Below are 12030 nucleotides of genomic sequence, written 5' to 3'. Positions count from 1 at the left end.
TGCAGTGGGCTTTCTTGTTGTTTTGTTGATAGTTTCTTTTTCTGTAAAAAAGCTTTTTATTTTGATGTAGTCCCATTTGTTTATTTTCTCTTTAGCTTCCATTGCCCTAGGGGCAGTATCGGTGAAGAAGTTCTTTTGGCATATGTCTGAGATTTTGCTGCCTCTAGTAAAATGGATTTTACTCTAGTATTTTTATGGTTTCCTCTAGTATTTTTATGGTTTAATTTTAATGGATTTTACTCTAGTATTTTGTGGATTCCTCTAGTATTTTTATGGTTTCCCGTCTTATGTTTAAGTCCTGTATCCATTTTGAGTTTATTTTTGTGTATGGTGTAAGTTGGTGATCTAGCTTCATTTTTTTGCATGTATCTGTCCAATTTTCCCAACACCATTTATTGAAGAGACTGTCTTTATTCCATTGTATGTTCATGCCTCCTTTGTCAAATATCAATTGAGCATAGTGGTTTGGGTCAATATCTGGATTCTCTATTCTATTCCTAGCAAATCGGCTCCAGCAGTAGATCAGAAAGATCATACACCATGACCAAGTAGGATTTATCCCAGGAATGCAAGGATGGTACAATATCCTCAAATCAATAAACGTGATACATCACATAAACAAATTGAGAGATAAAAATCACATAGTCATATCAATTGATGCAGAAAAAGCATTTGACAAAATCCAACACCCATTTTTGATAAAAACTCTCAACAAGGTGGGAATAGAAGGATCATGCCTCAACATAATAAAAGCCATATATGATAAACCCACAGCTAACATCATACTCAATGGACAAAAACTAAAACCATTTCCCCTAAGAACAGGAACACGACAGGGATGCCCACTCTCACCACTACTGTTTGACATAGTACTGGATGTGCTAGCCATTGCGATTAGACAAGAAGAAGAAATAAAAGGCATCCCAATTGGAAAAGAAGAAGTAAAGCTGTCTTTATTTGCAGATGACATGATATTGTACATAAAAAATCCGAAAGACTCCGTCAAAAAACTAATAGACTTAATAAATGAATTCGGCAATGTAGCAGGATACAAAATTAACGCCAAGAAATCTATGGCCTTTCTATACACCAATAGTGAGCTTACAGACAGAGAGACTAAAAAGGCAATCCCATTTACCATCGCACCAAAAAAATTAAGATACCTAGGAATAAACTTAACTAAGGAGGTAAAAGACCTATATGCGGAAAACTACAGGACACTGAAAAAAGAGATAGAGGAAGATGTAAACAGATGGAAGAACATACCATGTTCATGGATTGGTAGAACCAACATCATTAAAATGTCCATACTACCCAAAGCAATCTATAGATTCAATGCATTCCCCATTAAAATATCAACAGCATATTTCACAGACCTTGAAAGAACTCTCCAAAAATTCATCTGGAATGAAAAAAAGACCCCGAATAGCCACAGCAATCCTGAGAAAGAAGAATAAAGTAGGAGGGATCTCAATACCAGATTTCAAGCTGTATTACAAAGCCACTATTCTCAAAACAGCCTGGTACTGGCATAAGAAAGGACATATAGGCCAACTACTCTTGTGCCCCCAGGCACAGAAAGTCAGCAGCCAGGCTGCACCGCCTGCCCCAGGAGGACGGGCAACGGGACGATGACTTCCTGGAGACACTCAGGGGGAAAGGCCGGAGCATCTGAGAAACCGGGCCTCATAGAAGCCATGGGCAAGGCCTGGGGATTCGAACAGCTCAATGCGTTGGAAGTCTGCAAGGTAATGGTTGGACTGCCTGTGCTCTCTCCCCTGCCCCACGATCAAAGCACTGTCAGTTAACCAGCCAGCTGACCTCGAGGCCAGTGTCTTTCAAACCGTGGGCCATGAAATCAGTTATGATTAGTGGACTATGGAATCAGTTTAATGAGTCAGAACCAACACTGTCATGGGCTGGGTTCCCCAGGAAGCAGACGCTGAGACAGAGTTGAGCTCAGAATGTTTACAGGGCATGCCCTTGGGACCAGCACCTGCAGAAGGAAGAAGTGGGACTGTGAGTCAAGGCCCAAGGACCTTTTCGGCCAAGTCCACAGGGAAGACTGAAGCTGGATGGCTCTTCAGAATTGTCCCCAGTCAGGCCAACATGGCCAGGCTTTTATCCCCTTTAGCCTTGATTTGGGACGAAGGCCTTTAAAGAGGTGACTGAGTTAAAATGAGGCCCGCAGGGTAGAGCAGTAATCCACTGTGATGGGTGTCCTTATAAGAAAGGGAAGAAACACCAGGGGCGTGCATCCACAGAGAAAAGGCCACGTGAGGTCACAGCCAGAAGGTGGCCATCTGCAAGCCAAGGAGAGAGGCCCCACTAGGAAACAACCTGCTGGCAGGCTGGCCCCGGACTTGCAGCACGCAGAATTGTGAGGAAAGAAAAGAAATGTCTGTTGTTTAAGTCACCCCGTCGGGGTATTTTGCTATGGCAGCCCTAGCAGACTAATAGATCCCCTCTCACTGGCTGTGGCCATCCCAGGACGTGTGACCTTGGGCATGGCAGAATGTATTGAGAGATTTACATTTCTGGAAAAGAATGGGTAATTAATTGTTGACAGGTAAGTAGCAAAGTGAGCATACAAATAAAATAAGAAAATTATCAATTCCAGGGAAAGCAATTATGTACCAAGAAACTCAATATAATCATAGTATATTATGTGCCTCGGCCTTAAATGATATTTACTTAATTATGTAAACACTGAAGAGTGATCAGAGAAAAACATGATAGAACTATTTGGGAGAATAAGAGACTAAATCCGTATCTTCCTTCCATAGATAAAATCTAGAACCTTGAAAAATCACGTTGTAGCAGTTAGAAGTGTGGCGATAAAGCCAGAAGACCTGGCCGGCCTAGCTGAGCGCGTGGCTCTAGGGCAGTGACGGGCAACCTTTTGAGCTTGGTGTGTCACACTTCGCCAAAAAACTGAGCATAACTCGGGTAGTGTGTCACTTTGAGGAAAGAACATAATTTCGCAAATGTTTCATCCTCAGGATGATTCAGCAAATGTTTCATCCTCGGCATGCGGCCGCCTCAGCGGCCATGTGTCATCAGAAATGGCTACGCGTGTCAGTGCTGACACGCGTGTCATAGGTTCGCCATCACTACTCGTGTCATAGGTTCGCCATCACTACTCTAGGGAATGGCAAGGAGCTCACGCGTGCTCCCAGGCTGTGCAGGGAAGGGCGCTGCTCTTTCTCTTTCCGGCTTTGAAGAGATGTATTTTGGCCTCTGAACTTAAATGCAGATGTAAACAACTCTAGAAAGGAAAATGACTATATGGGCATGTTGTTTTTGAGATGGGGGGAACCGCCCTGAAGGCTAAAGGGTAAAGCTTGAAAGTGCATGCCTCTGTGGGAGCAGAAGTGGAGTCGATGGCACATGCACTATGAAACCACTGGGTTTTGTAGATTCATTTGAAGGGATAAATCCAGGCATGTAGACACGTAGGAAGGCCTTTGCATTTTAGTCCTGCTGCTTGTAGGTTCCTATTCTTTAAAATAAAGAGTTCATGAAAAAAAACACACTTTGGAAGCTTCTGGCAGATTGAAAATGATTAATAAAAGTTCCCTTTTCCTCTTACAAACAAAGCCAGGCACTGGTTTTCAGTGGTACAATCTCATTCTTTGAACCCCCCTCTGTCCCTGGAGTCACAAGACCCTTTCGTTACACCTTGGGTATAAAAAGAATACTCAGTGTACATGTGAATGATGAAGCCATCTGAGAAATATTCTACGCGAAATAAGCAACGTGTAATCCTTTGTGCAATCCAACCAACCACGCAATGAGTGCATCTTTTCAACAATGAAGTACAAGGCACAGTTCGCTCACCTGGCTTTTCTCAAGCCTGAATGATTACTGAATGGGTCCCGGATTCCGATTTTACCTGCTAGTAACTGGAAGCAGTCCGCCATTGTAGAATGCGTTAGAGCTGGGCTGCGGTGAACAGGTTAGGGGTGGGGGACTGAGGCACTGAGCCCCCCATTTCTTGGAATAGGCAGACAGCCGGATCAGCAGCCTCTGGCCAAGGCCACCTGTTTGCAGGGCACTACACAACGATGGTTTCTCTTGCGCTCCGTCATAAAAACGGCTGGAAAACACTGCCTTAAACAGATGCCATACAAACCCACTATAAGAATCGATACCCACTGAAGCGAAGTCTTCTTTAGTTACTTCCTTCTGACGTTTACAAGAGAAGTAGTTAAGTTAAAGTCTTTAAATGACATTTTGATGTCCCACACATCTGAATGGAAAGTAAGGGAGCTTAGATTTACATATGAGTTTAGTTTAAGTTCAGCTACGAGTAACTTAACAGAGACCCCAAGATAGCAGTTTAAACAGATCATTACTCCTTCCTGCGAAAAGACGTCTGGAGAGAGCTAGCCCAAGGCCGCAGTGGCTTCCCACGGAAGATGCCACCGCTTTCAGCTGCTGCTCTCACATTGCTAAGGCGTGCGTCTCAGCTCAGGAACGCAAGCCAGCACATCCCCTCCCCAGAAAGCAGGATGAAGGGGGAGGAGGAGAAAGGTGAGCCTTCTTCTTCAGGGAGACGGCCCCCAAGTCACCATCCTCGCTCCATTTAGGTCTCACTGGGAGGAACTTAGTCACATGCCATGTAGCTGCCGACGTGGTGACATGCTGTGGTCCTGTGGCTAGGTGGCAGCATGTGCAGCTTAGAACAGGGGTTGTACTGACGGAGAGGAGAATGAACAATTGCTCTGTGAACAGCAGTCTTTACACTCTGTTTCAGTAACTGCCATGTAATTCATTTCAAACAAAATCAATCTGTCAACTAGTTATTTTATCTACACGGCTAAAAAGGCTGACATAAGCATTAAGGAAGACCAATGAGCAAATTCATTATTTGAAGAATTGATTATACGTTTTGTTAGATTTGATGATGCATGATTAAGGCAGTGTAGCTAACAGGACTTGAGAGGAGTAAATGAGTGAACACGGGTAATACATGTTAATACACTTAGAATAGTGCGTGGAAATACTAAGTGCTCAACAAATGTTAGCTGTTCATGCTACATCCTTCACTGAAATTAAAGATATATGAACCTGGTCACATGACAATACCTGGATTCAGGGAGGCTGGGAAGTGTGGTCTGTGCTCGCTGTCCTTGCCGCTTAACCGGGACGTGGGCTCCATCACTAAAAGGAAAAAGGGCAGAACAAATATGGGGTGTGTTAGTCTTTGTCACACAAATCGATCACACAGCTGCTTTATAGTAAGAACAATTGCATTGTGCTTATTACTTAACATTATAGCAAAAGGTTGTTTCATGTTACTACATAGTCTTCATGATTATAAAGTTACTAGTGACCCAGTGCATGGATTCATGCACAATGAAAGGAAATTAATTAGAAGGTGGCCAGCGGGGCGGGACTGGGCGGGACTGGGCGGGATGGGCCGGACATGCCCTGGAGCCAACCTCCCGTGGTCCCTCCCCAGCATCTGCAGAGTGAGCGGAGTCCCTCTGGCAGGTGGGGTCCCTCAGTCTGGCCTGTGGGGATCGGGCTAAAACTGGCTCTACAACATCCCCCACGGGGTCCCGGAGTGCGAGAGGGTGCTCTACAAATTTGCTGTCTTACAGGGTGTGGAACGCAAATGCAAGTGTGCAGTAAGCCAGATTCGGGACCAACAGTGCCCCAGCAACAACATAACCCACGGCCGAAGGTGGAATCACGTGGCCCCTCGAGGAATTGGGCTCCCTCCTCTCTAGTTTTGGGGTGTGTCACCTGAAAACCGCCGCTGCCAAGTCACTGCAGCTCAGCAGCTCCTGCATTGAGCATCTGCCCCCTGGTGGTCAGTGCATGTCATAGCAACTGGTGGAGTGTTTAGCATATTAGCCTTTTATATATATAGACTAGAAGCCCAGTGCACGAATTTGTGCACAGGTGGGGTCTGGCCAGCCCACCCTGATCAGGGCCGATTGGGCTGGGCTGGCCAGGGGTAGGGCACATGGGAGGTTCGCTGGCCAGCCCTACCCCAATTGGGAGGGGAGCAATCAGGGGTGGAGCAGGCCAGGGGGGAGGGGCCACAGGCGGTTTGCCAGCTGGCCCTGCCCCCTGGTCAAACTCCTGGTCGAACTCCCAGTCGAGGGGACAATTTGCATATTAGCCTTTATTAGCCTATCTAATAAAAAAGTAATATGTAAATTAACCGTCACTCTTCGACAAAGATGGCAGCGCCCATAGGGAGGGGAGGGGAGGGGAGGGGAGGGGCCTTGAGCCGGAAGTGGAAGCCGAGAGCGCGGGGAGCACCAGGAATGTTGGGAATCATGGTTCTGGTGGCTGACGCATTGCGCAATCTCCTAGACCAGTAGTTGGCAAACTGCGGCTCATGAGCCATGGTTTGCCGCTCTGTTGACTAATGAGTTTGCTGACCACTGTCCTAGACACTCGAGTGAAGTGAGCCTGGAGCAAGTTACTGTTGTGGGTGGGGATGGAGGGAGCGCAAAGGTGAGAGACATAAGTCAGAGTGTCGAGGAAAAATTAAAAGGAAGATATCCTGCAACTTCTAGGAAATCTCCACCAATGGAGCAAAGAAAAAAAAAGAGCTCTATTATTCTGTGAGCACCAAACCAGACTGGGCTGGGGTCTCACACAATTCGCTCATATGATTGCAAAGACAGACAGAAACTTCACTCTTTCATGTACCCAGGCAGATACAATGCACGACATGCACGTTTTCATGGAAGAAGACTTAACAGCACCGTTTGCTATACACCCTTTGGTAAATCACCTTTTTGGTGGCCATCTGTGTTAGTTAATTGCCATAATCAAGAGTAAAACTTAAAACTTTTCTATCTCTATGACAAGCAGGTCCTTACAACTTGGAGCAAGGCAACTATCTATAATAATAAAAGTATAATATGAGGGGCAATGAGGCAGGCAGGCAGGCAAGTGGTTAGGGGAGATCAGGCAGTCAGGCAGAGGCGATTAGGGGCGATGAGGCAAGCAAGCAGAGCAGTTAGGGGCAATCAAGCAGGCCGGCAGGCAAGTGGTTAGGAGCCAGCGGTCCTGGATTGTTAGAGGGTGCAAGCAGGGCTGAAAGACCGCCCCCCACCCCATGCATGAATTCCGTGCACTGGGCCTCTAGCATAGGATAATTATAATAACTCATTGCGTGTATAATCAATACATTCTTTAACTCTTCCTATTGTCAAAAATGTAGATTCTTTCCAGTTCTACACTATCATAAACAGTGTCACAATAGATCCTTTCACAAGTGTAAGTTTTTCATCTTCTTGGGATGATTCCCTTCGGATAAATTCCCAGAACTAGATTTCTTGGGTCAAAGAGTGTGTGAATAGTTTATGATTCTTAATGTTTTTATTCTAAATTGGTTTCTGAGAAGGCAGTACCAGTTTGTTCCCAAAGAAAATATGCGATTTTTTTTTCTACGAATATGGAGAGGGAGACATATTCACATAGCTTTGCGGGTAGAACAGTTTCAGTTTTTAGGTCTCACTGGGTTTGAATCTCTTATTTTACCAGTTCCTACCCATATGGGAGGCAAGTACTCACTTGCCCTGGGTCACAGATGTCTTGTTCTAAAATTAAAAATATTTCCCTCATGAGGTTACATAGCCAATCACTAGGGATGTTGACAAATAATCTCTTTTATCATCTTCTATGCACATGTTAGAAAATGTAATTCCTGCTCCCTTGAAGACAGACATGGCTGTATAACTAGCTTCAGTGGGAGAATGAAAGCAGTGTAACGTGTCAACTTCAGGCACACATTTTCAGAATCCGGGTGTGATTTGCCACATTCTTTATTCCCTCTGCCCTGTAATCAGAGTATTCTAGACCACCCCAGCTCTTTAAATGAGCCCTAGAATAAGGAAGGCACAAGTGGGGCCCCAAGCCGACCTATGAGGAGTCAGAAAATGGAGTAAAAAATAAATATTGGGGTTGGCACTTTTTTAAGCCACTGAGACTTTGGTATTCTTTGTTACCTCAGCATAACCTCGCCTACCCTGACTGTTGTTGGCATTCTCAGGATTGATAAAATAATATGCCCTTTATGATAATAACTAGAGGCCCAGTGCACGAAATTCGTACACTGGGAGGTGGGTCCCTCAGCCTGGCCTGTACCCTCTCACAGTCCGGGAGCCCTCAGGGGATGTCTGACTGACAGCTTAGGTCCGCTCCCCATGGGGGGAGTGGGCCAAAGCCGTCAGTTGGACATCCTTAGCGTTGCCACAGAGGCAGGAGAGGCTCCCACTACTGCTGCTGTGCTCGCCAGCCATGAGCCCAGCTTCTGGCTGAACAGTGCTCCTCCTGTGGGAGCGCACTGACCACCAGGGGGCAGCTCCTGCATTGAGCATCTTCCCCTGGTGGTCAGTGCAGTCATAGTGACCAGTCATTCCACTAGTGCGCTGAAACCGGCTCTCCAACATCCCCTGAGGAGTTCCAAATTGTGAGAGGGCACAGGCTGAGAGACCCCACCGGTGCACAATCAGGGCCAGGGAGGGACACAGGAGGTTGGCCAGCGGGGAGGGACCATTGGAGGGCTCCAGGGCATGTCCAGCCCATCTCGCTCAGTCCCGATCGACCGGACCCCAGCAGCAAGCTAACCTACTGGTCGGAGTGTCTGCTCCCTGGTGGTCAGTGCATGTCATAGTAAGCAGTTGAGCAGCTTTAGCATATCATTAGCATATTACGCTTTGATTGGTTGAATGGCTGACCAGACAACTGGACACTTAGCATATTAGGCTTTTATTATATAGGATTACTAGGGTTAATTCAGAGTCCTCTATATGCCAGGAATTTGTGTACGTTACCTCTAATCTTCAGAACAACCTTACCTATCAGGAAGCCTCCGTCTTACAGAGGAGAAAAACAAAGCTCAGAAGGGTTGGTGTTTTACTTAACATCCTCCAGCGAGCAAGTTGCAGAGCCGGGATCCACCCCTGGTGTGTTTCTTCCCTCCTTTACCTTTCCCCCTTGTCTTGGAAAGTTTATGGCATTACCTTTTACTATTTACATCACTGTGTGAATTTTCTTTACGAACTTCACATTTATTCCTGCAACAAGACCTGTGTTTTCTCAAACTTATTGCAAGATAAACCGAAACTGGGTCAAAGCACAGGTGCTTGCTACTCAAGCCCCTGCTTGTTCCCAGAAGTAAACCTATGAACTCAAGTACCTTCACACTGTTCTTGGCTTGGTCTACCTGAGAGCAGGTAAGACTTACAGGCTTATGAAAGGGGAAACATGGTTCAAAATTGGAGTGGAATGAGTCAGAATGGAATGAGTTGGATGTGACTAATTTCTCAAACCCAACATTACTGCCTCTCTCTTTTAACAATTTTATTAAGATAGAATTCACATACCATACAATTCAGCCACTTAAAGTTACAACTCAATGGCTTTTAGTATATTCAGAATTGTGTATCCATCACGCCAATTGACTTTCGAATATTTTCATTCCCTCAAAAACGAAAATTCCACACCCTTTAGCTGTCACCCCAACCTCGCCGCCATCCACCCCCGCTCCACTCCAAGCTCTAGGCAGCTCCTTTCTGGACTCTGTCTCTTTACAGTGGCTCCAGAATGTCAGTCTCCCGCCATCCCCAGCAAACAGCTCTCTCCCCACCCTGCCAAACTTTGTTCCATTATTTATTCTTATTTTTTAACTAGAGGCCCGATGCATGAAATTCATGCAAGGGCCTTGGCCCCCACCATCACAGAGGCCACCTCTGCCTCTGCCCCCGTCCACTGCGGCTTTGTCCAAAAGGAAGAATGTCCAGAAGGATGTCTGTTCTAATTAGCATATTATGCTTTTACTATTATAGATCCTCACCTGAGGACATGCTTTTTCTTTTTCTTGATTTCAGAGAAAGAGGAAGGGAGAGGGAGAGAGAGAGAGAGAGAAACATCGATGTGAGAGTGAAACATTGATCCGTTGCCTCCCACATGTGCCACAACCGGGGATCCCCTGGGGATTGACCAGCAACGTGGGTATGTGCCATGACCGGTGTAATAAGATAATTTCTTTTTTCTAAACTTTTAAAAATTACTTTACTAAACTTAGAATTACTAAAAGTTTAAAAAAAAAGTTTAATTTTTTTTGAGCTCTCATCTGTTTCTGACCTGATTATCCGGTTTGAGAAACATTCAAAATCCTTTCTTTTCTTTCATTGTTCTCTTATAAGCCTTTTCCCAGCTGGTTAGTGCCTCTCACTCATTCTATGAAGTGGTCAGATGAGACTGAATTAAAATTGCTCTTACATGAATCTGGTTTTCAAAAGGTGTTGGTTAAGAGAAAGGCAGAAATTGAAATTAGTGGTTAAAAAGAGTACTCAAGATCACCTGTGAACTTTAGGGACTTATACTCACAATTACGGTGAAGAGTTTCTGATCTATTATATAAAACCTTCATATGCAAATAGACAGAACGGTGGAACAACCAAACAACCAGTCGCTATGACATGCGCTGACCACCAGGGGGGCGCACTAGGAACATGGCGGGCATTAGCTGCAGCGGGATGGTGGAGTAGGTGAGCGGGGGCACCAGACCAAGGCGGGGCACCAGTCACTGTCATCGGAGCAAGCCTCTCGTGGTTATTGAAAATTCTTTGCTCCCACGCGCCACGGTCCCGCTGGGCGCTCGCACCTGCTGCTGGTGCCGGCCCCACTTGCACCGCTGCCAGTGCTGGCCCCGCTCGCACCCGCTGCCAGTGCCTGGCACGGGTCCCGATCGCTCAGCGCCATCAGTGGGTGCAAGCTGCAGCTGCTGGCCCAGATCACCCCTGAGGGCTTCTCACCTCCCCCTGCTCCTGAGGGGCAATCAGGGCAGCAACCATCACTTGCACCAGCTGCCGGTGCCGGCCCCAGTCACTCTGCGCCATCAGTGGGTGTGTGTGGGCTGGCACCGTCAGTGTGTGGGTGCGGTGGCGGTGGCGGGAGCAGGGCTACCAGCAGACAGGGGATGGGGGACGCCGTGGGCAGGGGTGTGGAGGATGGGCCGAGACCCGCCCCTGTGCCCACCACAGCCTCACGGCCCACGGCTCCTTTCAAGGTGTGCGAATTCGTGCACTGGGCCCCTAGTTTTTTTATAATGCTCATGGCCATGAAAAATTATTGACAACTTGTTTAATCAGGTTGTATTTGTTCCCATGAAACTCTTGTTATCTGAACCAAACGGTTGGAAGTAATGATTTCTAGCACTAGCACAAGCTTCCTAGGCTTGCTGATGGCAGGGAGGCCTGGTGCTAGTGAATTTGATATAAAATACACAGGAAACAACACAAGGCAGCTAAGGCTGAGAGGATGAGAGAGATGGGAGGCATAGATGAATGGCTCCCGACGAGGAACAAATGCATGAAACGTGAATGCTTAGACACCCCTGGAGACGGTATTTCCACAGCACCCTGGATTGGGGCGAATTAACTAACTTATGGGGGGGGGGGCGGTCTGGCTCTGGCCTTGACGCGTGCTGTGCCGACTTGTTTGCTGTGTGCTTTGGATGTGTGTGGTGACAGCACCCTGTTAGGTTCTGGTAAAACCCAACCCGAAGTTCTGTGAAGCCTGCCACGTGAGGCTGAATAAGCACATCCTAGAGCCATAATATACATTAACACTGCTGGGCGTTATGGCAACGGAAACACAGCGTGGAGGAGCAGGAGTGCTTAGAGGGCAACGGCTTTATGGGAAGCAGGCCCTGGGGGCGGGGGCGGACGGGAGCGGCTGGAAGAGGTTCGTGGGGAAAAAGGAGGACCTATGTAATACTCACCAATAAAGCTTTTTAAAAAACACCAAGCTAAAACACACATTTATATAATGTACTTAAATATGAATTTATATTAATGTAAACCTACAGTTGTATGCATTTATGCATATAGAATAAAAATAATACAATATGCCAAAAAACAAAACAAAACAAAAAAGCAGGCACTTGGCAGGCAGAGCCCAGGACAGGCCTTCTCTTTACCCTCTGGGCTCTCATTCTGCCCCAGTTAGGACTGCCCTGTCCTCAGGAGGCGTCCCTTCAGCAAATGTGTC

Source organism: Eptesicus fuscus, chromosome 11 (assembly GCF_027574615.1).
Source record: "Eptesicus fuscus isolate TK198812 chromosome 11, DD_ASM_mEF_20220401, whole genome shotgun sequence".
Lineage (NCBI taxonomy): Eukaryota > Metazoa > Chordata > Mammalia > Chiroptera > Vespertilionidae > Eptesicus > Eptesicus fuscus.
The sequence above is the reverse complement of the archived record's forward strand: the minus strand, read 5'-3'. Positions refer to the sequence as shown.